At 35.6% G+C, this 27,191-nt stretch overlaps 3 protein-coding genes and 1 non-coding gene across 6 annotated transcripts in view; 2 read left to right on the top strand and 2 right to left on the bottom strand.

Moving 5' to 3' along the window:
* Positions 1–27,191, top strand: part of LOC126372787 (uncharacterized) — a 469,025-nt gene that overhangs the window by 38,368 nt on the left and 403,466 nt on the right. The window contains exon 1 of one of the 2 annotated variants that reach the window (XM_050018682.1): positions 25,493–25,496. The exons of the other annotated variant lie outside the window; for it this stretch is intronic. The gene's annotated coding sequence lies outside the window, so the exon portion shown is untranslated. Of the gene's footprint in view, positions 1–25,492; positions 25,497–27,191 lie in introns of those variants that run through there. 2 annotated transcript variants of the gene reach the window in all.
* Positions 1–27,191, bottom strand: part of LOC126372779 (knirps-related protein-like) — a 707,336-nt gene that overhangs the window by 398,713 nt on the left and 281,432 nt on the right. The window lies entirely within an intron of this gene.
* Positions 1–27,191, top strand: part of LOC126372790 (protein embryonic gonad-like) — a 135,040-nt gene that overhangs the window by 4,646 nt on the left and 103,203 nt on the right. The window lies entirely within an intron of this gene.
* Positions 14,401–14,472, bottom strand: Trnav-uac (transfer RNA valine (anticodon UAC)). The gene has a single exon. It is a non-coding gene; the product is annotated as a tRNA-Val (tRNA).

Below are 27,191 nucleotides of genomic sequence, written 5' to 3'. Positions count from 1 at the left end.
GGAGTGAAAAGTTGAAGTATGAAAAGAAGAAGAAGTATTTGCTCATACTTGCATAGCGCGCGTTTCGTGCTCACTTTGCCCTTCCAACCTCTTTTTTCTTTTCCATTGATGTACCTCCGGCTAGCCTACTTGGGAACATAAACGTAAGGAAATGTTATATTAAAACACATAATAACGGGTTCTTACCGCATTAAAATCAGGGATATGAGACTCCTGATATTTCGACACTGTTGCAAGTGCCATGATCACGGGATGACAATTATGTGTTTTAATTATGATAATAACCGCGTAAACTTAAAACAATGTATAATGTTATATTGTTAAAAAACCTATGACTACTTTCGAAATAGCATAGACAAATATAACACCCGTCTTGGTGTCTTAATGAGATATAGCTCTTCTGCTTTTTCTATCGTGTTGGTTGTATGGTGGATTAGCTACTTCATCAACATGTGACATGGATCATGGAACGACTGCTTACTTACATCAGTAAGTAGTAACCAGGACCAACGGCTTGACGATTTAAAACACCACAAACAATACATCTACGAAGCGAACCTGTGGCTTCTAGAGAAGAGTAAAGGGCATTTTCAACTGTGCCAACAGCCACTTACACAAATGCGAAATAAAGTAGAAAGTTCGTCTCGTACGATTCACAGGGCGCGTTCACAACTGCGGTCAACCTGTGTGTGGTGACAACTGATTTCGCCGTCCGTCTAATGGTGACCATTCTATTTACTATACTGAAGGATTGATAAGTTGAATCTGGTATCTTCTTCGAGCTATAAATTATTTATAAAATCCATATATGTGACTAAAAAGATATAAGTTGTGTTATGCTTTCTCGAACTAGCGTACTTCGTACTTTTGCAAGAAACATAAATCGAAAAAACATAATTCGAAATTCAGTTAAGGAGTCTTATTTATAACATACATTCTGATCATTGTCATCTTGATGTAGACAGGCTTGCTTCCCAAACGAGGAGCGTCGGTTCAAACCCCGGCACTGGGCTTGCACCAATGAGTTATTAATTTAAGTTTAATTTTCACTAACACAGTTGGCTTGACCATTATAGACGGCAATACGGCTCACCACCTATCACGGTGGTCTAATAGAAAGTTCGGTAAGGTGTGGGCACTTAGTTCATTTTGCGATTGATGTACCTCTGACTACCCCAATTGGGATTTAGTTAATAGAATGGCAGAATTAAAAGTGGATGTTAGAATCATTTGCGTCGTTTGCTTGCTCCAATGGGAAGTAGGCGTGATTAAGATAACGTGTGATTAAAACATCCTTAAATTAAAAAAAAAAACTATGTAGGATCATCAATAGACACTCATTGAAAGTATTTGTATTTAAATGTTATCCTACAATATGTACCTATTATTAATTTACCACTATCTCGTGTTATGACTCAGGAGAAGTGGCGAAAAAAACAACTTAAACAGCGGAATTTGCTACAATTCCTCACAAAGTACCTAATGTCCACAGTATGCGCAGGCGCAGACCGGCCGGACACCATTTCGCACATAATCGCTGCTTCTTTTATGGCTCGTGTCGTAGTTGAGTTGGATTAGAACACATTCTGTTTACAAGCCTCGCTTTGATCCTGAAGTAGAATAGGTAAAAATGAAATAGTAGGTAGTTAAGTTAAGCCTGGAAGAATTTCCTCTTTGAACAATAAGGCTGTCTATTTAAAATTTTCGTATTTCGTTTTGTGTATTGTATAATTATGTTGCGAATTATGTACCTATAGGTTAACCGTCGTAGTACAACAAAATACTTAAGTCTAGGTCTAAACCCGGTCTAGTAAGTCTTATCAACTTGACAACCATATTTATACTAGGGGGAGCAGCGGATTACTTCTATTTTCTTGTGCCCGAAAGGGTCTGTAATATGAAACTCATTTATGTAACTTAGCAACCTGTACACCATCATAGTATACAAATAAAGAATATTTAATAATTACTTAGGTACTTTATTACCCAAAGATGATCCACGGTTTTATAATACACATTGAATGTAGTCCAGGTTTAAACCTCGTGGCCAACCTGGTACTATTTTGGGTCTGCGTTTTGTAATAAGGCGATAAGTAATTTTAGAAATAATTTGTAAACTCTTAAACAGTCCATTTTTAATAACATCCTCAAATGGATTTTTAGACTTTTTATCATATGGACGAAACAAGTAGGTATGCCAGAATCGAAGCAAATACACGTGAGTTTATGTATGCACGTGTGTAGGTATTAGACTTAAATTAACCCAAAAATTGTAACCACTCACCACCAAACAAAAGACACAAGTGCGCTTATGTTCAAAAATATTTTCACCTAACAGTAATTTATTTACTTCTATGTCGGTACCTTTGAAAACTTTACGAGTGGTCGAGTGAGTGCAAACGAGGCACAGAGGACCCAGTTTCGCAATTATTGTGCTCACTAACATACTAGTGTTAAGTAATCTTAGACGTCCCTTCATAAAGTTCTGAGAAGCGGCATACATTTCTTAAGCTTGAATTTGCATTTTGACAGAACACTGATATGTTGTTTTATTATCTAAATGGTTAGTCACTTATTTGTTTTAAGCGCTTAATTTTGGTCGAGGAAGTATGCTAGTGTAAGCACTATGCCAGTTATAGAAATTTGAGATATAACTGTGATAATTCCAGCAGAGGCCTTCTAATTTAATCTCTAATAAAATATAAATAAGACAAATATCTGTCGCTGTCTTATCCGCCGAAAAGGAAAGGGCATTAGTGCGAAAGTAATTCTATTTATAAACCTTTCACGGTTAAACAGCTGAAACGATTTATATGAAATGGGGAATAGTTCTCATCCCAGAAATCATCTCCTAAGGAGATGAAAATTGAATAAAAAAAACGTGGCGCGCACGAAAAATAGAAGTCCACGAAAACAGAGTCGTGGACGGAAGTCTAGTAACATCATATTATTTATAAAATATAATCGGAAATCGATTAGACACGATTCAACCAAACCACTTCGGCGCGTTGTCAAAGGACGGTCAAAAATTACGAGATCCCGTTACATATTAAATTCAGTAGCTAATTATGAATGACATTAATTACCTAGTTAATTTTAAGAGCTGTTTAGTAAAAGGTTCCCATGTTACAAATCAGCTATTTTTGATAATGGTTAATTTTAGAACGTTCATTCGTAAAGCTATTTTCAAACTGAATGTCTGATTAAGAATGATTTTGTTAGATGTGGCTACGCTCACTCCATTAGGTCACGAAATATGTATTATTTATTATTAGCTTTTTCCCGAGAACTTTGCCCGATAACTTTTGTTTTCGCACACAGTTTCCTTTTTCATCCCCTTAGGGGTTAAACCTATCCTTTGTAATAACCTAGACCACAGACCTAGGTAAGAACGGAAAAGTAGGATGATTACGTGCTTCAAAAAAATCACATTTATCGGCTCGCAGGTCCCGACTAATCGGAACCACCTCTAAAACTCTCTCCTTCAGTGGAACAGAGTGGTGGAGTATTTTCCATACACCCTCTTGTTGATAGAGGGGAGGCCTGTACCTAGCAGTGTTACGTACTTATATAGGATGACCGAGAGTTGAGTTGAAAGCTACAGAGGCTGCAAAAGGTCACGAGGAGTGGAAATCGGTTACTCGAGCCCTACATCCCAACAGGGGATAAAATGATAAAAAGAAGAAAGAAAACAGACACAAGGAACATACAAAGAAAACAGACAGTACAAGTAAGCTTATCTCTAAACAAAGATATTTCTTCCAGCTGACCTACCGTGCGTACGGTCACGAGCTTAATACAGGGTGTTAGTGACATCGTAACGAAAAAAAAAATGGAACGCCTATTTTATTGTACTAAAAATGATGGTGGGTGTTTTTCTTGTCGCAAATGTTTAATTAAGATTTTCAATTTTTACTGTGCCGCAATGTAAGTCGAACAACGCGCCACACAGACGCTAAACTTACGCGCGGCTACGTTACGCGTGCGTGATACGATGTTGATATCTAGGTAGGAGTTTTCATTCTCTTGTATTTAGATGCTTAGTGGTTCAACGTTTAAAAATGTTGTTTGTTGAAGTAGAACACCTACTGCCACGATTTTTCACGCACGGTACCTACCTACCAGTTATTAAAACGTTCCTAACTTATTAACAATAAAAACCCTACTCTTGCCTTACCTTAATTGTTATTCCTTCGGATGAAGTACCTAGGTAGGTACCCTAGAACATGTCACGTCACGTAGGTATGCAACATCGCGTTTCCTCCGCGGTAGGTAGGTATCACACGCACTCACAAACACAACACCTTGCTCTTTAATAAACATCAACAATCTTCCATACTTTTGCGCAGTAAATGGTCTATGATCTATCATCATAGTCGACACTACTCATTTACAGAATGAAACAAACACTCACAAACACGAAAAAAATATCCTCGAAAAACATCACGCGATTCGGGTCAAGCTTAGTATTCGACTGAGCGGAAGCGCGCGGCGGCGTTAGCGCAAAGCATCAAAGGCACGGTAATACTAAAGGCGCGCCGACGACGCGCCGGCCGCGGCCGAACAGAGAGAGAGAAGTATGTTTATGGTGCAAGTGACAGAGAAAGAAATAGTATCTGTTCGTATGCCTACTTTATTGGCGAGCGTTGCCCTTGACCCGTGCGCCGGCTATTCACCTGCGCATAGCTGAAGTTGTAGATACGTTATTATTATTATTGATGACATTGATAAAATTTAATAATTAGTAATTTTTATTTGTTTATTTTAAATGTGCGTTCTATGCAGCTTAAAACACAATATGGGACTGAAAAAATCTATTTTTTTTATGAATTTGGCGACAGGAAACTTCACTTGATACCTATCAACTCAAAGAAATACCTAGTATCTGTTCGTAATGCCTACTTTATTGGCGCGCGTTGCCCTTGATCCGTGAGGCTATTCACGTCCGAGTATCCATCAAGACAGATCAAACAAGCCCTAACTCGGAGGTCTTGCGTCCCAGGATCCTTTAATTATGTCTTAGAAACTTCTTGGCCTATGTGGTCCAGTGGTTGAGCGATGGGATGCGGAGGGTCCGGGTTCGTATTCCGGTGGGGACATATCACAAAAATCTGTTTATAAGGCCTTTGGTTGGGACGTTACAGGCTGATCACCTGATTGTCCGAAAGTAAAATGATCCGTGCTTCGGAAGGTACGTTAAGTCGTTGCTCCCGTCTACTAGGTACTTATGTAAGCACGTAGCCGTTACATGAATATTGTACACAGAACAGGATAGGTTTAATTAGTTCTTTACTGATGATTTAACAATGAGATTTAAAACCACGAATAACTTAGTACTTAGTACCTCGGTACCAACATGTAACAAGAAAAATAAGATCACTCCTCTCGGACAATTTTTTTCTTTGAACATGCCGACATTGCCTACGCGGCGGAGTTGCCGAACTATCGATAGGTAGATTATCAATTGTTGAACTTGAAAATTGTCTAAACTATCGAAAGTAGTGATAGTACATTTAGATCGATACTAGCGATAGTACCGATAGGTCTTGCTTTGTAATAATAATGGGTATTGATCTAAAAGATCTATCGATAGGTACCTACTATTGGTTTTTTTTAACTAGGTATCGATAGAATATCGATAGGCAACACTCTGGCGGAGTGTCCGCCCAATTCTAGACGCGATCTCGCTCGATTTTTGTGTAGCGAGGTTTTGCGTAGGTACTTACATACTAAGTTGGTGGATGTTTGACATAGTAGGTAACTAATTACCTAATCTGTGGTGGTTGTGTTAGTTGGTTGTTAGTTATTCTAATGACAACAAAGAATACAATTATTTACTGTTTCAACTGTTTTAGGTAGATAATGGCCCCGATTCCTATGAGTAAATGAATGAATAACCCGGTCGAATCAAAAAGGTATCTCGCTGGTATGCAAACCGTTTGACGTGTGCTGTCAACTTAATTCTGTCGGTTGTTTTAGATTTCTGCTTAAAATTGACGTGTATTCCATAAATTTTATGCCTGTTGATTATCCGTCCATTTAAGAATAAGAATAAAATAAATTTAAATTTATAAATTTATTACATATTTATTATAGACAGAGAAAGAAATAGGATCGGTTCGTAGTGCCTACTTTGTAGGCCGCGCCGCCGCCGCGCCGCCACCGGCGTGCGGCGCGGGGCGTGCGGAGCGGGGCGCGCGGCTCGGTGCGTGTGGCCGTTGACCCGTTCGAGCAGCTGTTGTCTCCATTACATCGAAAATTTTCGATAATTTGTCATTATTGTTTTTTTTATTGAAATTTGGGTTCTATGCAGCTAAAAACACAATATGGAATTGAAAATAATTAAAAACAAAACTCAAAATTTCATGAATTTTGCGACGGAAAATTCCACTAGATATTAACTCAGAATCATGGTCTGAATCATCCCTCTCAGTATTCGTTACGATGTCACTAACACCCGGTATGTATACACTTTGGTACCATGTCACATTAACTTTTTTGACAAATTGAACAGTAAGTCTCACTAAATGTCAAATATGTTAGTGCGACAGAGTCCTAAAGTGGGTACATTATATTGCTCATGACTGTACGTATGTATCGTGACCGACGTACGCTTATATGCAGGCTTTATCCTAAAATATCTTCGGAGATTCTAATATTCGCGACACGTGTGTAAATATACCCGAAATAGCAACATAGATTAAAAATATAAATCAAAAACTTGATGATGGCAATAAATCAAGACTTTATTGATACAAATAATTATTTTACCTAATTAATATACCAAATTGACATTATATATAACATATGTGAATATATAATTTCTTCTTTAATAAGTTTTTTAATTACTAGATATTAAGTATTTGGGGTGGTCTAGTAGAATTATACTTAATTTAAGAAGTCATTTTCTAATAATGTATGTTTCCTGTCGGCTTATGTTTGATAAGAAAATTTTGATTAGAATTTTACGAAATTTTAATATCTTATATGTTCGTTCCATTAGGAAGTCGTCATTGCGTCTTATGAAATGAATTGGTAAAATGTGGCAATTACATTTTAAGCGGTATATATCTTGTGAAAGGTCGCATGAACGTGTCTATTCATAGAACTTTCAACCCTTTTACCATAATTATATTTGGATAATAAAAACAAAAAGATATGAAAATAAACTTTTATAAAACATTTACATAAAAGATAATATTTTATTACTATCTCACGTCAAGTTTGTTCATATACATATTCGATATTCGATTTTATAACTTAAATCTAAAATAGTGATGTGCCTTTTGACATAGGTAACTGAAAAATATATAGTGTCAGTATTCTAATACATAAATAAGTCTAGTTTTCTACGTCATTTCTGTACACATGTCCGTGATATTGTGGAAATGACTATATTTGTATATTATATTTTTTTAAAACAGCTCGCATTTAGCTATTTTTAAAATTTATTATGTTATTTAAAATAAAATGTTATTTATGTATTACGATTGTATAAATAGGCACACGTGTCAAGAAACTAAGCATCTAGACAAACCAGTCTTGGTTTAGCATCAAAACTGTACAAGTATTTTATAAAGTTGCATCAAGTAAATAAATAAAAAATATATATTTTTGAAAAACGAACAAAATATTTTTTCAGTTATTTAAAAACAAACAGATTATCCAGCCTGACCTGAAGAAGTAAAAAAATAACAGAACATCACTATTAAGGCGTGTAATGTAAATAGACTACTGGTTATTAAAAATCATGTTTAGCCGTAAAACTAGTGATTATACCAGCATGGTTACTTTTAGTTTTACTACCCATTCGTACTTTACTCAAAATCGCATATTTTATTAGTTTAACGACCACTAACGTGAACGGGCGATTGGACATAATTTTAATGTCGATCATTTATTTTATATTATATTTGTTATAAAGGTGAGTACTAGACAAAATAATCATACTAACATATCTATGGACTGTAGTCTGAGAATAAATGATTTTTATTTTTTTTTTATTTTTATTTTTTTTTTTTAAAAAAAAAGGTTCTTATTTAACCTTAAAATTAATACTACACTTCTCATCAAAAAAATCAAATCAAAAGCTTTTTTGGCAATGCTTATCAGAAAAATATTAAATACGATAGATAGATAATAGAAGTCATTTTACGGTGGGTATTACAAGGTCTTTAATGTTTAATATCAATATTCAAAATTAAAAAACATTTGATTAAACTAGCGTTTTGTTTAACAAACATTCGGATTACGTATTTCAATTTTTATGACGCGAAGTATATTTTTAGCTCCTACAACAATTCCTATTCCAAATTCAAAATCATAATGCTCGCTCTACATCAACATGACATGAGATGACTCATGACGTCTGATTCTGTGAGAGGTCATTACATGACGAACCGCGACCCGGATCATGATCCCATGACTTAAAAAACCATGACTTTTTTAATTCACTAATTAAATGGAGGAAAACACGCGTCAATTCGATATCGATGATTTATAAAAAAGGAATGCGTGTAAAAAAATAATGTTGTTGTTTTGAATATTTGACGCGAGCAATGTTATTATTGTGTTTCGTAATTAATCATGGAAACAATGCCAATATCATTCATCAAATGCAGTCGTTCGATAGATTTAAGATTGAATCTCCTAAATTAGTATCAATATAAAAATAAACCATAATTATAATAAGTAGATTAAATAACCCCAAACTGGAGATGTTTTTAGAAACGATTTAGTACGATGTGAATCGCCGTGTGCGTTTGAAACGATTGATGAATGTGGAGGAAGAAAGAGAAGTGAATGGAATTCTTACCCCGGTGGAATATAGACGTTAGTTTAATATGTAAATAGATCCATGATAATAATATTATTGTCATAGTATAGTTCTATAAAAAAAGTACTAGACTGTATAAACATTTATAAGTCGTACATTTAAATCATAATAAAATATGCCATTCTATTAAAAATCGCAGACAGACAGACGACGTACAACTTACCAGAAGTCAATTTGCAGTCAAATTAAAACAAAAAAAACACTAAAATTAAACAGAAATACTAAAATGCATATTTATTTCTCGACTTCTCAGAATCAACACTTGATTTCTTAACACATATCATCTCGACAGGGCATCTCCTCAAAATTTCAAAATAACTCGTGATCCAAATTAAATCATAATTTTGTTCTGCTCTATGACCCTTGTTTGGCTCAAAATGCGCGGCCATTTTTTGGCTGTCATCTTGCCCATGCGCAATGTTGACATGACATGTCAAAATTCTCTATAGTGACAGACGAGTTAATTTGAGCGATTGGAACACTTTAGAACACGCTTCGGATTAGGGTACCGTAGGGCTATTGAGAAAAAAGGTCAGTGGTTAGTTCAGCGGCCCGGTGATTGGATGGATCGTTGCAAGGACGGAAAAGTTGTAGATGACGTTAGCGCAGAACCGGAAAGGGTGATGCAAAATGGAGGACTTCTATACCCAACAGTGTTGATTAATGATGATGAGGGCTTAAATATTGTTTCATAAACCAACACTGTAATTAAATTTCTTAAGGCTACTAAAATCCTGCCATACAAAATTCCGACATCTTCATCAACTGTTACAAAATTGGTGAAAATGTCATGCTATAGCAATAAATACGGTTTTAGTAAATTTTACAACTATTCTAAATTTACTAATTTGTTGAAAAACATTCCATTATGTAACATTTTATTTACTTCTTTTGAAATTTCCTGATTGTAAAATTTAAATACTCAACTTTAACTGCACTTAATTACTCATTAAATACGTCAATTTAATACTCCAGTTACTTTAAACACAACCACCATAAAAAGGTACAACTAACAGCGTATTGCGGAACCCAACAGTATTTTAATTGCTCGTTCTTCACACCTTTTATCTTATTAAATTAAACAAATTTTAAGTTTCATCACGAAGTGACAGGGTCGTAAGCGAAGGTTCTTATGCTTTTTTTCTTGTTTAGTTTTTTTCGGTTCGTTATGAGCAATTTGTATTGGAACGTTTTGGACGAGTTAAAGAATTAAATTTGTTGTTGCAATAAAAATAACGTGAATAGGAACGCAATTAGTGAGCTTTGTGTTTGTAAACTTTAAGTTCAGAATTTTTATTTTTTATGTTCGTTTTTGTTCGATTTGATAAATGTTAATTAATGTTGATAGGAAATTATTTCAAATAGTATTTAGGTGTCAACTAACGCTTACCAAACTGCTGTGAAACAAAATTTTGTAAAATATTTTTTTAATATTGAATTGGGCATAATAAAAATGTTATGTAAGTTTGGTAGGTGACAACTTTACTATGACGTGTTAAGATAAAGTATTTAAAATATTTTTTAAAACTAAAATCATTCAAAATAAGAAGGTCCACTTACCATACTATGTACTTTTTAAATGTTTTAAAGAATTACTTTCTATTTTCTCTTAACAGGCGCATAATCAAATATCCATTATTTATTTTGCATTATTCAAACACAGTTGCCATGACAGCGATACGGCCTAACATATTGGTCTAACAGAAACGTCGGTGAAGCGTGAGTACTTATATCATCTTGCGTTAGGTGTACTTAGCCCATTTGGAATATAATCAAGAGTTTACGTTACATTATATTTTCTTTTTTTATCAAAAAAAGAAGACATAAACTCGTGGCAAATTGCTTACACGGCACTTTCGAGTTTTACCCGAACTGGATATGAATCTGGGACAATGATTACGTTCAATCGAATTCGACCTCCCACATTGTGACATTTCCTAAACTAAAGTTTAGGGTTTAAACTTAATACTGTAAAATATATACTTGTTTTTTCCGGGTTACACCTCGTGTCTTAAAGAGGAAAAGTAAATATCGAAAAAAGTAAGTAAAGAATTAAGATCGAAAGTTATTGTTTGTCCAGTAGAATAAAGTTATCAACTTAAAGTTCAAGTCGTAATAAAAAAATGTAGGAACAATGTAATGTAATAAAATTTTATTTTTTCTGTGACATAGTGAATCAAAATGTTATTTTTATTACAAATTCTTTAAAAAGCGCACGGGACTTATAAATAAATAAGAAACAAAAGCAACTTATAGTTATGATTTGAGGCCTTGATAGCACCATTCGTGGTCGTGGCCGATTAACTAACTATACAGGGTGTTAGTGACATCGTAACGAGTACTAAGGGGGATAATTTTGAGTTAATATCAAGTAAAATTGATCCGTCGCAAAATTCATACAAAATTTAATGTTTTTTAGAATTATTTATGCGACTGAAAATTCCACTTGTTATGAACTCAGAATCATGGTCTGAATCATACTTAAAATTTTTCGCTACTATGTTACTAACACCCTGTATAATTAGCCGACTAGTTGTCTTCACCGATTCGGTTCATTTCTAGTCCCTCATTTTCGCTTTTAGAAAATACAAAACGGATACCTACTCTTTGTTGTTAAGGGAAACTAAGGCCATAAAGTTATTTCTATGCCATTCTAAAGCCACAACTGTTACTTTCAAATCTCATAAAGTGGGGAAAAGTCGAGACTTCAACCTAAGAGTACCTACTTAAAGACATTGCTTGTGTTCTCTTCACGGAACTATGCGGGAATTTGTCATTGTGAATCTTCCTGACTTACGAAACTTAGTCTATGACTTACATCCGTTTAAGATGTTGACTCGAACCTTCCTCGCAGAGCCGTGGAAGCCCAGTTGGTAGAACGCTTGCCTCTCACTTTGAGGTCACAGGTTCGAATCCAGCACAGGCCTAATCCAACGATTGCCGAATTTGTTTTCGAATTCATGTTTGGATCATAAATTTTTATCACGTGCTCAGCGGTGAAGGAAAACATCGTGAGGAAACCCACATACCCGAAACACGCATTTTCAGACGTATGTGACCAAGTTGGTGAGGATCGGGTCTGTATATATACTATACACGTCTGCCTAGCCCTTCGGGTATGCAGGCGTGATAATATGTTATTGTAATTGAAATCAAAACATACATACATTAACCTATTTCCCACCAGGGGCGAGCAGAGGCAAATAGAATTCCATATTCTCTGCTTACTCCGGCTTAAAACATAAAACCTTACTATTATTGAGAACCGAACAAATCTTCGACGCAGTCGGGACCGGAACCCGTTCCTCTAATTGCGTACGCGACCGTCCTAATGAAGATCCACCTGACCCCTCACACCACACTTTCTAACGTTTTAAGACGACGACATGAAACCGTAGAATAAGGAATGAAACTACGTATAGAACGGCAACTCTCCGCTCCCCACCAGTGGCTGAGCTAGGTTTACCTCACGCCCCTCGGTCTAGGTTTAATCTTCAATCTTCACTTGATAAAAGAAGACTATTTTCCCTTTATTATAATTATTATCTACTTTTTTTACCTATTAAATTTTCCTCTTTTTTGGGTAAAAAAAAAAGAATTTGGTAAAGTGATGATTGTGCCTGAGCCGTGGTAGCCCAGGTGGTAAAACGCTTGCCTCTCACTTTGAAGTCGCAGGTTCGAACCAATTATTGTCAAATTTGTTTTTGAATTCATGTTTTGATCATAAATGATTATCACGTGCTCAGCGGTGAAGAAATACATCGTGAGGAAACCCACATTCCCGAGAAATGCATTTTGGGATGTATGTGACCTAACCTGTATTAGGCTGGATTTCCCTTCGCGGGATGAAAAGTCAGACAGGTAGTCGCTTCTATAAAAAACCGGACCTGTCAAATTTTTAGGTTAGGTAAGCAGACCCTGTGAAAAACGGGATAATGCTAGGAGGTGATGATGACTGTGCCTTAAAACAGTAACAAGAAGAGGGTCTCATATGAGAGTGATCCGTGTCCCGCAAGCGTGATCTTCGTTTAGGGTTCAACTGGTTGACTTTCGAACCGGTAGCTATGGCTACTCCAGTCATTTGAATAATTACCGGTTACTTGTTAGGCTAGGTCATGAGTCGAGTTTTTCTTGACATAAATATTTAAAAATAAAATTATTGCTGTTTAATAAACAGTTTTCTTTTTATAATATACAGGTTTGTAATTAGCCACAATTTAAAATCAAATCAAAACACCTGTTGGTAAATGACAATGTGGCATAAGGTGTAAGACACGATTACGTAGCAAATGATTTTTTACTGTAGCCTTAAAAAAATCTACCGAAATCTATTTATAAGTAGGTATTTGCCTACTTGACAGTTGCAACTATAAAAAATGAAATATGTCGGATATGGTAGTTTATCACGTTACATTCATCACGTCACATTAGTTTATCATTTTTTTTAATAAGACCATTTTTAATAATTTTATTTTTACAAAATAAGAATGCGTTTTTTTATCCGTGTATTAAAAGATCCGAAACACACAGAAAATAAACAAAATCCTTCTGTCAGGTTTCAAGTTATACTGTTTGACAGTTTCTTTGTTTGTTGAAATGTGACGTCACTGGGCAAAATGTCACGTGACCAAACGTTTTCGCGCGAAATTTAAAAAAAAATAAGAAAAATATTTTTCTATTACATGTCATGATAAAGCATTTTTGAGAAAATAAAATATTTTAATAGTTATAAAATAAGCGTCTGTAATTTTTAAAATACTTATTCGTAAACTGACATATAACCAATTATTAAAATTCCAAAATATTTAAATCATTAAATTTATCATTTTTCGAGTAAGTAACTCGTTGATGTCTTTCGTATGACGCATAAACAATAAATTCCAACAACAAAAAAAAATCCTAAACACTAATTCATGTTCAAGTTTTATGACATTTCCGGGATAATAAGGAGCTGTCATGCTATGTCATGAGTCATGACAGTACTCCCAGTCCAGTAGAGAGGTGCAAATTCCATAAAAATATTTATTATTATCGGGAACCCCACCAGCAAACAGCCCAACACGCGAACACATTTAAACCATTTTTTCCTCCCAGCTGGGTTTAATTGGGCGCCATAGTGTTCTGTACGTGATAGCTTGACGTATATTATACAGGGCGGCCTGGAGGTGCACGTTCAAAATGAAAAATTAGATATAGGCTCCTTGGCTACCAGAAACATCCCCATGTATGTTCAGCGATTATTTACGGTTTAGGAGATACGACCTATTTTGTAGCTCTGTAAGAAAGAGATAGCGACAACATATTTATTCTTCTTCTTCTTATCGTGTGGGTTGTGAGGTAGAATACCAACCTCATCAACCTTGGTGTCAGGGTTATGATTGAGCCGCCAAAGGCCCCTGACATGGCTCATGTAACGACTACTTACTTACATCAGTAAGTAGTAACCGGGACCAACGGCTTAACGTGCCTTCCGAAGCACCGATCATCTTACTTTTTTGGACAATCAGGTGATCAGCCTGTAATGTCCTAACCAAACTAGGGATCACAAAGTGATTTTTGTGATATGTCCCCACCGGGATTGGAACCCGGGGCCTCCGGATCGTAAGTCCAACGCTCAACCACTGGACCACGGAGGCCGTTACACACATACATATTTATTGATTTCTGAAGTAAAGTACTCACTTTGTGAGACTGTCCTTTGTTTGGTAAGGACTTTTCAGGCTTGAATCACCTGATTGTCCGAAAAAGTAAGATGATTCCGTGCTTCGGAGGGCACGTTAAGCCGTTGGTCCCGGCTATTAGCCGTAAAAACACCTCCACCAACCCGCATTGGAGCAGCGTGGTGGAGTATGCTCCGTACCCCCTGAGGGGAGGCCTGTGCCCAGCAGTGGGACGTATATAGGCCGTTTATGTGTGAAGTAAAGTAAAAGATCTAAAAAAAGTTACAAAGTGGGTCATATATTTCTAAATTATTGCAAAACATTAATGGGGGTGTTTCTGGTACCCAATGAACCCCTTTATCTAATGTTTCATTTTGAACGTGACCACTGTGCCACCCTATATAGTGCAACAGCGATGGATAGCGAGCGTATAAACATGAACTTTTCACACGACTTATGTTGTACCTTTCGCTTTGCTTCCGCGATTTTGTCCGCGTGAACTTCAGTTATCACTTGCGATACGGTATTAACATCCCATTTTTATCCCCTAAGGTGTTTTTTTCTGGAATAAAAACTAACCTATGTTCTTCATAATTCATATTCATTTATTCATTGCAAAGTCGAAAGTAGTTAAGGTGTTACATGGTAGTAGGTACACGTGACTTCCCATCACGTATGTTTCTTTCTTCTTCTAGTTTCTTTTACGTTAGTCTAACAGAAAGCTCGGCGTAGGTATTTAGTTCATTTTGCGATGGATGTACCTCTGGCTACCCCAAATTAGAATATTACGTTACGCTGTGTTCTTCTATACGTACTTCACAGAATAAATAATAATACTACGTATAGAACAGTAACTCCCCGCACCAATTCGTATCGGGCGCTGACCTCACCCCCTTTGGGTCATACTTTAGTCTTAAATGGTCGTAAGCTACTAAGATGTAAAAGCGAAAGCACGCGGACTGTGTCTTGTTAGCACTTACACGTCAGATTTTCCATACCCGCGGATGTTCCTAGGCTATCAAACTATCTCCATACAAAATTTCATCTAAGTAAATTTGTTCAACAGTTTATGCGCGAAAAGGACTTAGATTAGTTTAGTAAATAATTTGATACCATTTCAAATTCGAACAAGTTAATCAAACAAGCTATCTAAGATCAGAAACTATCAGATTAAGTAATTAAAAAGTTCTAAGATCTATTCCAAATTTCTTAATAATAAACGTAAAATTAAAAAAGTTCAAGTTAAAATCAATAGATAATCTGATGATATGTCGATGGAGGAAGTATGTGACCTAACCTGTATTGGACTGGTTTTCTCTTCGCGTGTTGAAAGGTCAGACAGGCAGTCGGTTCTGTAAAAAACCGGACCTGTCAAATCTTCAGGTTAGGTAAACGGATCCTGTGAAAAACGGGATAATGCTGACCTCATCATCATCACCAATTTAAGAGCCACGCTCTTGTCGGTGCAGCATTTTCCATGCTACTTTTTTGGGGAAAAATAGGGCAGTGGTCTCCCTCTAAAGTAAATACTGACCTATTTAATAAAAATAAATACCTCAAAAAAACAAAATTCAAAAAACGGTTTGAATGTATTAACTTACGTTTTTAACCGTTAAAAATACGTGATTTGAGGTCCAAAAAACTCACTAATGGCCACATAAAGTTAATAATTAGTAGTTATACCGAAGTTATTGGCATACGTAACATTCTTAAGTTCGAGAGAGATCTAGTTCCATAATGAAACAGCTATGATACAGGTTAAAGGTGATTGTACTAATATACTTACACTAATACGTATCATCTGACGCCAGAGCCACCTTTCTCTGATACATCACGACGTAAAGGTCGGCACACACTTGTCTTGGCCGCTTGGCTTAAGCCGTAAAACGCATCGAGTTAAACCTTGTTCAACGATTTTCGTCACTGCGTAGCATTATGCCTGGATCCTTGAAGGGATATGCAGTGTAAATACAATTATACACCTATTCCTCGGCAGTTATGTTTAAGACCCATGTAAAAGGGACATTGCAGGCTTGAATCGCTTGATAGTCCGAAAGAGTAAGTTGGTTGTTTCTGGCTATTAGCCGTAAAAAACACGTCTACCAACTCGCGGTGGAATATGCGCCATATCCCTTCCGGTTCATTGAGGGGAGGCCTGTGCCCAGCAGTGGGACGTATAAAGGTTTATATGTATGTAATAGGGGCGAATCTACTGCCACTAACCGGGTACAAATCTTGGCAACATTGTGATATCAATTGTCTATGGTCCTAACATGAATACAAACTCATAAAGGCGAATTCAGTGGTTTAGAGCCCGACCCGAGATTAACGCGGTTTAACGACGGGAAAAGAATGCACACACACACTAATAACACATAGATTTGAAAATTGAAAAGTTTTTGCTCAAATCAAAGTAAGTCCTACTCAATTGAGAAACGAAAAGAAGCTATATGAAGTTGTACTTTCTTGTAAGTACATTGGCTAAGCCGAACCGACACTACAACTATCGTGTGTGTAGCGTCCTTAACAAAAAAGGCCGTAAATAGCTATAAAATTAACATGGAATTACAATTTATAAGTGAGCGTACGACTAACGACTGCCTCTCTGTGCAGACGCGCGACAAAAAGTCGTGACTTTTTGTCGTCAAGCGTAGATCAGAGGCACCGGCGATTAATTAATGGAATTTTAATTTCAAGCCGTTGTATTTATTTTTTCGTTAAAGGAAAATATGTTGTTTGTTTTCCAGTTACAGGATATGTTAGGTGCTTATAAGGGTTGATGAGATCGGCCTAAAGTTTACAAATTGCGACAGTGTCGCAATAAATAACAAGTCGTATATTATAGCTAAAGATGGTAACACTAACGTTGTTTATATATCATGAAACTAAGATTCTGTTTTATTTAATATATAGGAAAACTTATACATAAAAATAATATTAACTCACTCACTTACTGAGAGTTCATTTTAAGTTACAATTTATTTGAATACTTTCAACTATTTTATAGAACTGTGACAGATTTTAAACCTGCTTCAAGAAAATCTAAATATTACCATTCTTACTCTTTTCTGAATTTATTATAATGTTATTTCGCATTAAAAGTCGCAAGTTTGCATATTAAAAAGATCGATGTATTAGTCACTATAGAATTCGAACATCGAATAAGAATATTCAAATTCAAATTATGAATATCTATAATCGGATTTGATCTACAAATCTCGCCAATTTATATCTAATTTTCAAAGGTTATTTCGATCAATACTTGACCTTATGTAGTCTAGTTAAAGTATGTTTCTGATTAAATAATGATTTTCGTAATTCTTTTTTTTGAGAATTTAACTAAAAAGTTTCTTATATCGGTCATTGGGATCATAATTTTAAAAATAAAAGGTCTATGCCCAGGCATTGACGAGTAGCGATTGTCACCTAAAAATATTCACGACACATATTTACTACCTCTCTCTTTCTTTGTTTTATAAAAGCATAGAAACATTATCCTTTCCATTATGGTGGACCATCCTTACTCCTATTATACATATAGACGATGTGCTTCTGAACCTGTTACTATAATGCATTAACGTTATCCATTTCAGGTCTTCAATATCAAGTGCATCTTCTAGTGAATTGTGACTCTGCCCAACACAATATCTTCTTCTATCGTGTGGGTTGTGAGGTGGATGACCGAACTCATCATCTCTTGTGTCAGTACTATTGAGCCACTAAAGGCCCCTGACATGACTCATGCAACGATTACTTACACACTATATATCTCTAACCACAATATATATCTCTTACTATAAATTAACGCTAATAGCTTTTATGCAAAAAGTCGAACAGGTTTTAAAAATACAGATTCAAATGACAATATATCAGATTTGATTGTCAACATCGCCAAATCGATTTACTTCTAATAGATGAATGATTAAATTCATAAACACTTCAAACCTACTCATTATGTTTTGATCTATATTCATATCCTCATTACAATATTAAAAAGTAGGTTTCTTAATGGAAATATTTTTTTACATTTACATAATTGAATCTCTCGTTTAATCGGAAATAGAATTCTCCACTTTAGTACTTTTACCATAGAATAAAGAATATTACTACGTAAGGAACGGTAACTCTTCACCCCGCACCAATTCTTATCGGGCACCGAGGTAGATTTACCTCACCCCCTCTGGGTCTCTGGGAAACGCGCGCGAACTATCTATCTCACTCGCACTTATATTACAAGGTTACACGGCACACGACAAGAATGAGATTTTTGTATCAAGTGTCCGGTGTGTAACTAAACTCTAACTCTTTTTCATATCATCGGGAAAGTAGCTGATAGCCTTCGTTTTTTTATTATGGTTTTCAATGCTTTATTTACATTCCTTTTGAAATATGCTCCATATCCTTTCTGATTGATTGAAGGGAACACAGGCCTACATATTGTGAGAGTGAATAGGCACTTTCTAGGTAACTACCTACCCCATAAAAAAGGAAAAAAAAAATTCCGCTGTTTCTAGTTATATTGGTAACTATTTCAAAATAAGCTGACCAACCCATAAACCGTAGAATTAGACAAAAGCCAACCACATACAATGATCTTTGACGACTAAAGCGAGAGGCCTGGTGAAAACTTCGAACGTTACTTGTGAAACCATAAACCTAATTGCATAGACTATAAACACATGACGCTTTACGACCTTTGAGGTTAGACACGCTAAGTATGAAAACAGCTGGTTAGGGTTAATGGACTTTATTTTTATTTACTGTGGTTCCGTTATTTTTGGATTGTGAATTTTTTTTGTTAATATTAACATACATACATAAACCCACGTCTATTTCCCACCGGGGTATACATAGACTATGGAATTCCATTTGCTTCGATCCTGACACACTAATTACTAACTTGTTAATTATAATCATAAAAATATAATATGCTTTTATAGTACAAAATGAACATATAATAAACAAAACAAAATAGATCAAAATGTATAATTGCCAAGATAGGAATTTCTTCCGGGAAACCTTTTAAAATACACAATATAACCCTCGCCCTTTAACCTTCCAATCACCCGGTCAACTCAAAAAAAAAAACGAAATCATACCAAAATAACATGTCAACTCACAGAAAGGTTCCCATAAACAAATACATGACAATATTAACATTAAATGTCACCCTTTTGTTTCCTTCATAATTTATTACGGCACTCCAGTTCTTTCAAAACTACAATTGACTTCTGGTTTGTACGTCATTGTCCGTTAAGTAGCGTAATATTCAAATAATAGACCTAATTCAGAGTATCACTTAACCCTAGAATGCAAACGGTTGAAATATTAACTGTTCTGTATTGTCCAAACTGGTTTTTAGATCGTAGGGTTATGTACCATTGTGCTTCCCTATGAATAATTTTGTAGTATTTTTTTGTCTGTTTGTTATAAATTGTTGTTGGTATCAATGGGCTGTAGGTCGAGCGAGATAGGTTGATATTGTTATTGATTTGACAAATAAATTAATTGGGTTTATCCGCTTTGGTTTAATTGGCCCTAACTACTTGATCAACATACTAACATAAAGCTCCCTTCTAAACGGAGTGTTAGTGACATCGTAACGAAAACTTTGCGCAATGACTCAGACCATGATTCTGAGTTGATATCAAGAGGAATTTTCCGTCGTAAAAGTACGGAACAGTAAAAAATTTAAAAAAGCACTAAAATCAGCATGAATGTTCAACACAGAATCATTGTCTGAATCATCTCCCAAAGATTTCGTTACGATGTCACTAACACCCATACATACAGGTGTTTGGACCTTTAATTAATTGTAATTGGTGGAAATATGGTGGACATAAGAGACGGAAAAAAAAACAGTGTTCGTTACGATGCCACTAACACCCTGTATATACTCCTCGCTATCCATGTTTAATTCCCATTAATAGGGGCTTTTTGCCGCCATCCGTTCGCAAATACTGGAAACCACGTGACATCAATTAAATATGATCAAAACATAAAGTCAAATTCAGTGGTTTGGGGCCCGAACCGGGATTGAATCCCTTGGATATTTATGACACGATAATCTAAGTTAAGCATTTTTATTTTTATCCTTAGAGGTCTCAATAAGACATCATGGTTGCGCCAATTTAGTCGCGCAACCAGTGGAGGTATCCTTTATACGACTGCATAACATGGTCTTCTTCCGTGTGGGTTGTGAGGTGGATTACCAACGCCATCAACCCTGGTATCAATTTTACTATTGAGCCGCCACAGGCCCCTGACATGGCTCATATAACGACTACTGGCTTACATCAGTAAGTAGTAATCGGGACCAACGGCTTAACGTGTCTTCCGAAGCACGGATCATCTTACTTAACAACATGGTGATAACATGGTGTCCTGGTGAGACAGGACCCTTAAAGACACTAAGATTGTAATCAAGGAACTTGAGAAAGGTGTCCAATTAGTCTATTTAATCGGTAACGATAAAATACTTACGTACTTCATAATTACCCAACTTTTCTAATCGTTAAGACCGCTATACATAAATTTAAGTTTTACTGTTCAATAAATTATTGTAATATACAGTTGCGTTATAATTAGCAGATTCTAAAAGTAACCGCAACTACAAATTTTACTTATAAACACTTCATTATGACAAGGAAAGCGCCTTTACTATAATTACAATTTACTTTAAAACTAAGTTTCCAAAACATATCAATTTATGATTATTCTAGCATTGGCTAGATATCTAAGTTATGTATCAACCCAGTATAAGACTAATGTCCCGTCCCAAAAACCACTTAACTTACAGTTATCTCAAAATGCTATTTAACAAAACCGCCAGTAAAATACGCAATTTGTACTAATTCTTTCATTCTTTGTGCAATAAAATGTTACATTGTAAACGATTTAAGCTTCTTACACTGATACTCAGTAACAGGTATGTAATATCCGATACCGATAAGGTTCCATACTACGTAATAGCTGTTAATTCGTAAGTATTACACTAATCGGATAGCTATAATGTGATGATCATAGAACCTTTGATTGCTATGGTAAGGCGCAGTTCATACTTACCGGAACATAAGCCGGATAGTAACGATAGTCCTTGCAATAGTCAGAAACAATACTTTTGATAGTCCTTGCAAAAGTCAGAAACAATATTATTGATAGTCCTTGCAATAGTCAGAAACTATACTTTCGATAGTCCTTGCAAAAGCCAGAAACTATACTTTCGATAGTCCTTGAAAAAGTCAGAAACAATACTATCGACAGTCCTTGCAAAAGTCAGAAACAATATTATCGATAGTCCTTGCAAAAGTCAGAAACAGTACCGTCGACTGTTTTGCTGAGTAACAATAGTATTGATCCAAATGAGCTATCGATACTATCGATAATATTGTTTTTGTTTTCAAGCTAACAAGACACTACCGATAGTGACCTATCGATAGGCAACACTAGTTGGTGAAGGTGTTGTGGCTAGCAATCTAGGATCAACAACTTAACGTGCTTTCTTTTCTTCGAAACACGAAATTTCGGCCAAGTATTTAATGTATATAAAAAAAAGCACGGAGTAATCTCATTTTTCGAAAAGAAGTTGAGTAAATTAGATAATTACGAATATAATGTAGTAGAATTTTTTACTCGAAAACATAGTACGTAACATCCATTGTGGATCAAGCCTAATAGCCATAAAATAATAGATTACAATTTGTTAGTTAACTATAGCAGTAATCGTAATATTGGGAGTTAAATTGACCTAACGCAAGGTCTAACAGGTTCAAAGGTAAATGTACCGAGTTATGACTATTTTGGGAAAAACAGATATGCAGGACATTGGTGACACCATAATCATAGAATAAGGAATAATACTACGTATATAGAACAGTAACTATCCGCTCTCCACCAGCGGCTGAGCTAGGTTTACCTTCCCCCTCGGTCTTACTTTCTTCTTCAATCGTATGTGCGTAAGTCACACAGACACGTGTCATCATCATCATCATCAGCCCATTAACGTCCCCACTGCTGGGGCACGGGCCTTCCCTATGGATGGATAGGGAGATCGGGCCTTAAACCATCACGCGGGCCCAGTGCGGATTGATGGTTATTAACGACTGCTAATGCAGCCGGGGCCAACGGCTTAACGTGCCTTTCGAAGCACGGAGGAGCTCGAGATGAAAGCTTTTTTTTTTTGTGGTCACCCATCCTATGACCGGCCTTTGCGAAAGTTGCTTTACTTCAACAATCGCAGACCGAGCGCGTTAACCGCTGCGCCACCGAGCTCCTCAGACACGTGTACGATAATATAAATGTGTAGTGTCTGTATAAAATGAGGATTTTTGTATATAGTGTCCAAAGTGTGCCATAACGAAAAAAAAATAGAACATACAGTTGGAAGGTCAGACAGACAGTCTGCTATTAAAAACCGGACCTGTCCAATTTTCAGGTTAAAAACGGGATAACGCTTTTACAGAATGGATAAGGTTAAATTTTGTTTTGTTTTTAAATTTGAAAATCTCGATGCCAACCAGTGACATAACGCGCCGGATTTTTCTTATGACGTCATTAGAATTTTTCAAATTAACAAAATAAAAGCCAATCTTATCCGTTTCGTAATAGTGATTATGATTCCATATAAAACTGAAAATGATGACGATTTGCTCATAATAAAGGTACGTAATCCTTATCGAGGTAAGTATACACAAACTGTTAAAAATATATATTTCGAATTTAGAATATTCTATAAGCAATCAACTTCCTTTCTTCTCATTTCAAAGTCACAGTCAGGACAAATTTGTCACATCACAACATATTTTTTTACTCTTAAAAAACAAAATCGCATCACACACGACTGATCTCAAGTACCGCATTGAAAAGCACACATCCGTGACGAAATGTACGAGATCATATTTGACATGTTCAGTTATAGTTCGTCCAATAAAGTCTTTTGTTGCCTCCATGTTACATTTTGATAAGCGATTGACGGCATTTTGCTATGGTCATAAAATGTATAGAAAATTGTTTTTGATTTTTGTGGATACTCGGAGATATTTTGTACTTTGTAGTCTGTCGAGTCACTTGAAAGCTTGGTGCATTAAGAGGAGTTACGCGTTTTAGGGTTGATAATTTCTGTATTGTTGAAGTTTCTATTCACCTGTTCACATAGAAATCCGTGCGTTGCGCGGCGCTGTTTTATATACGTACAAACGCTTCCTTTTTTTTTACTCAGATGGCATTAACTACTTGGCAAAACAAATGGAGACCGCTGAGGGCGCTCATGTTCTAACTAAGCTACTTATAAGAAACAATCTGTGTTTTTGTGTTTTTGTGTTTTATGTGTCCGAGTAACTCAAGACCTCTGGACCGTGTGTCGCGTGCTCTAACTACTAGATACTTTGGTTGTAAAACAATAAGTCAAATAGGTCATCATCATCACTAATTTAAGAGCCACGCTGTTGTCGGTGTAGCATTCTTCATGCTACTTTTTAGGGAAAAATAAGACAGTTCTTTCCCTCTTGCCTTCCGCACACGTAGTTCAAGTAGGTGTAAAATATATTTATTGTTATTTTTTTGTTAGAATTTTTGAACAAGGTAACATAACTACAGAGGTACACAGCACACCTGATCTACACAAGTAGAACGAAAGGGCAATAATGCCCAAAAAATACATTTTACATTAGAAATATGTTCAAAAACCGTATGAACTAAGCAGAACTAATCTTATGACTTCGATATAGACCATTTACTCTAATACTATAGCTATAACTGGCGTATGTAATGGCGTGTCGTGGGAAATGGGAAAGGTCAAGCAAGATATAAGTAGATTCGTATTTAGTAAGGAAATCGTATGTTGTACACATTTTATACTTTCGCTATCCAGCCAAAGCGGGTATGGATACTTATAAAAGATAATTATCATAATTGAAACACATAATACCGGGTTCTTACCGTGATAAAATCAGGGAAACGAGACTCCCGATAACATCCGTCATCCCGTGATCATGGCACTTGCAACAGTGTTGAAATATCGGGAGTCTCATATCCCTAATTTTAACGCGGTAAGAATCAGGCATTATGTGTTTTAATTATGATAATAACCGCGTAAACCTCAAAAACAGGATAATTATGTTTGCTTAAGCACTTAAGTTTCTTACTACGACATTAATTTTAAACAATATTACATCCCACTATTGTATGAAATATGTTGCAGTAAGATAAAACTTGAATATTTAATCCTATAATAGCCTATATACACCCCACCGCTAGGCACAGGTTTTCCTTCAATCAACAGAAGAAAGTAATCCTATTTAAAGAAGAAATCATAAGAAGGAGAATTCTCGACTCCAAAACCGATAAATACAACATAATACAAAATAAATAATCAGCCATCTTGAATATGAAATGGAAAGAATTGGTGGCAGCTAATCACCCAATCTCCCGCAGTATCAATCGTTATTTTTTGGCAAGCAAAACTCTGTACCAATTCTCTTTAACACATGCGCTCAAAACCACATGAACACAACGCGTAATTCTAAAAAAGACGTAACCATCAATCGTACCTTGGCGAATTTATTTGGGAACTCAGACGCGCAATGTGTATCAATTTTTTATAACCAAACAATAGTAGGGACACAATAGCATTGTGCTCTAAGAAGTTTACCAACAAACACATTGAAAAAGAGACGGGTGATTAATTTTATAAGTGCAGTCGTGACTATTTTTTGTCACCCTAGGTGGCGTTTTCCAGTGAAGCTTGTTTAGAAGTACGCTGAGGTTTTGATTTTGACGTTGCAACTTGATTTTCAGAGTCTAGTCAATCAAAACTGAAACTCAAAAATATTTATTCAGTTGGTAACATAGTTACACTTAATCGTCAATGAATTTATAACTACATATAGTTTTGTCTTGATGGCTGTTATTCGCCTAAATAAACAGACACATATATCTGAACACGATAATATTAAGCTGGATAACAGCAAAGTTTAATCTTAAGTACAGCTAAGACAATTTTAAACTTAACAAAAAATAAAATATATAACTGTAATCTTTAAAAGGCTAGAACATATTATCATACTCAAACGAAACAGGATCGTAACCATCTTCGTATTGAACTATGAAGAAACACATAAATAAACATAAATTAGTATCAATCTACCCTTAAAGGTTGATAGAGTTATATGTCACGGATCGCGACTGATTCGCATTGGATACAATCCATTGGTTTTATTAAGAGAGTACTCGAAGAAATAGTGATGAATAAGACAGCAATAGTTTCGTAACCATATATGAAGACATTAGTAGTATTTCATCGTTTTTGTACGGCGCATTCGATTTATTGGTTTCTTATGTTACATTATTGATGGCAGATTTCGTTACAGTTACCATTCCTTTGAAATACAATCAGATAAGCATCTTATGAATATACATGGGAGCAAGTTTGTCTTTATTTTATTTCAGCTACTATTGACTTTTTATTGTGTATAGGGTAGTGAAGTAAAGTAATTTATGTTAGAAATAGTATTCCTGATTCCTTTGTTGATTGTTTTTTTTTTAATATTAAAAAAAACTTTTCCAATTATTATGTAACACAACCAGAACCGGAGAGGAAATATGATTGGCCACCTGATACGACACGATTCATTTATAACAAACATTATAGCAGGAAAAATTGAAGGAAAGAGAGGAAGGGATAGACCTAGGAGAACATTTTTGAAACAAATAAAAGAGAAGGTGCAGGTCGTGTCGTATCCGGAGATGAAGGTTTTTTTTTTACTTTTTTACTTACTTTTACTCATTTCCCGCTTTAGTATGCAGAGACTATGGAATTACCCCAAAAGAAAAAAAACATTTTTTTTATTCTTAAAGAAAATGTTTTATTTACCTTCCACTGTCGTGCACAGGCCTCATATCATATATACTTCATCAAGCTATTTCACTATTGGTTGATGGAGATACAGTAAGCTTAATTAATTTAGTCGTTTTCCAATAAATTGACCCGAACAGACACTCAAACTGGAGACCTCTATGACAGCATTAGTCATTCTATATCTCTATGTTATCTCACTATTCACATATATTTTAATTAAACGAACCTTCTAAATTCATTGTAAAACGCACTTTATCATTACTATCAGAAGTTTTATCAGTGGGTATTATATCAGTAACAGGTTTTAGCTAGTTCTGTCCCATGCCCTTAGGACTTAGGTCTTCCAACTTTCTATTCTAGGTCACTACTGTGGGGCGTGGAAATCTTACCAGTTGCGTTATCTAATACGTTTAGATGTTCTCACTTCAGAGGCGAGGTAATTCGTTGTAACTAGTTTAATAAGTAAGCCTTCTAGACGGTTAGTTTATGAAAATCGCGCGCGGATAATACGAACACATTACGATATACAAGAGCGTTCACGGAGACGCGTTGTTAGGTGCGTTTGACTTTTATGCAGTGACTTTCTACAACTTTTGTAAAGACACAAATTAACAAAATATCCTTGTCCTTTTATTGTAAAATTACTAAGTTGTATCCAAATATACCTGCATAATTTTCATCAGGTAATACCTAACATAGCATCACACCTATATACTCAAAGGGGTACTTAAGTGGTTGTTTAGTATAATACATCTGTTCCTCGCCAGCTATGTTTCAGTCCTATGTCATAGAGGGAGAAGCTATTGCTTTAAACCTAGCACAAATCCTGGAAACCACGTGA

This window comes from Pectinophora gossypiella, chromosome 14 (genome assembly GCF_024362695.1).
Source record: "Pectinophora gossypiella chromosome 14, ilPecGoss1.1, whole genome shotgun sequence".
In the NCBI taxonomy this organism is placed as follows: domain Eukaryota; kingdom Metazoa; phylum Arthropoda; class Insecta; order Lepidoptera; family Gelechiidae; genus Pectinophora; species Pectinophora gossypiella.
The sequence above is the reverse complement of the archived record's forward strand: the minus strand, read 5'-3'. Positions and strand labels throughout refer to the sequence as shown.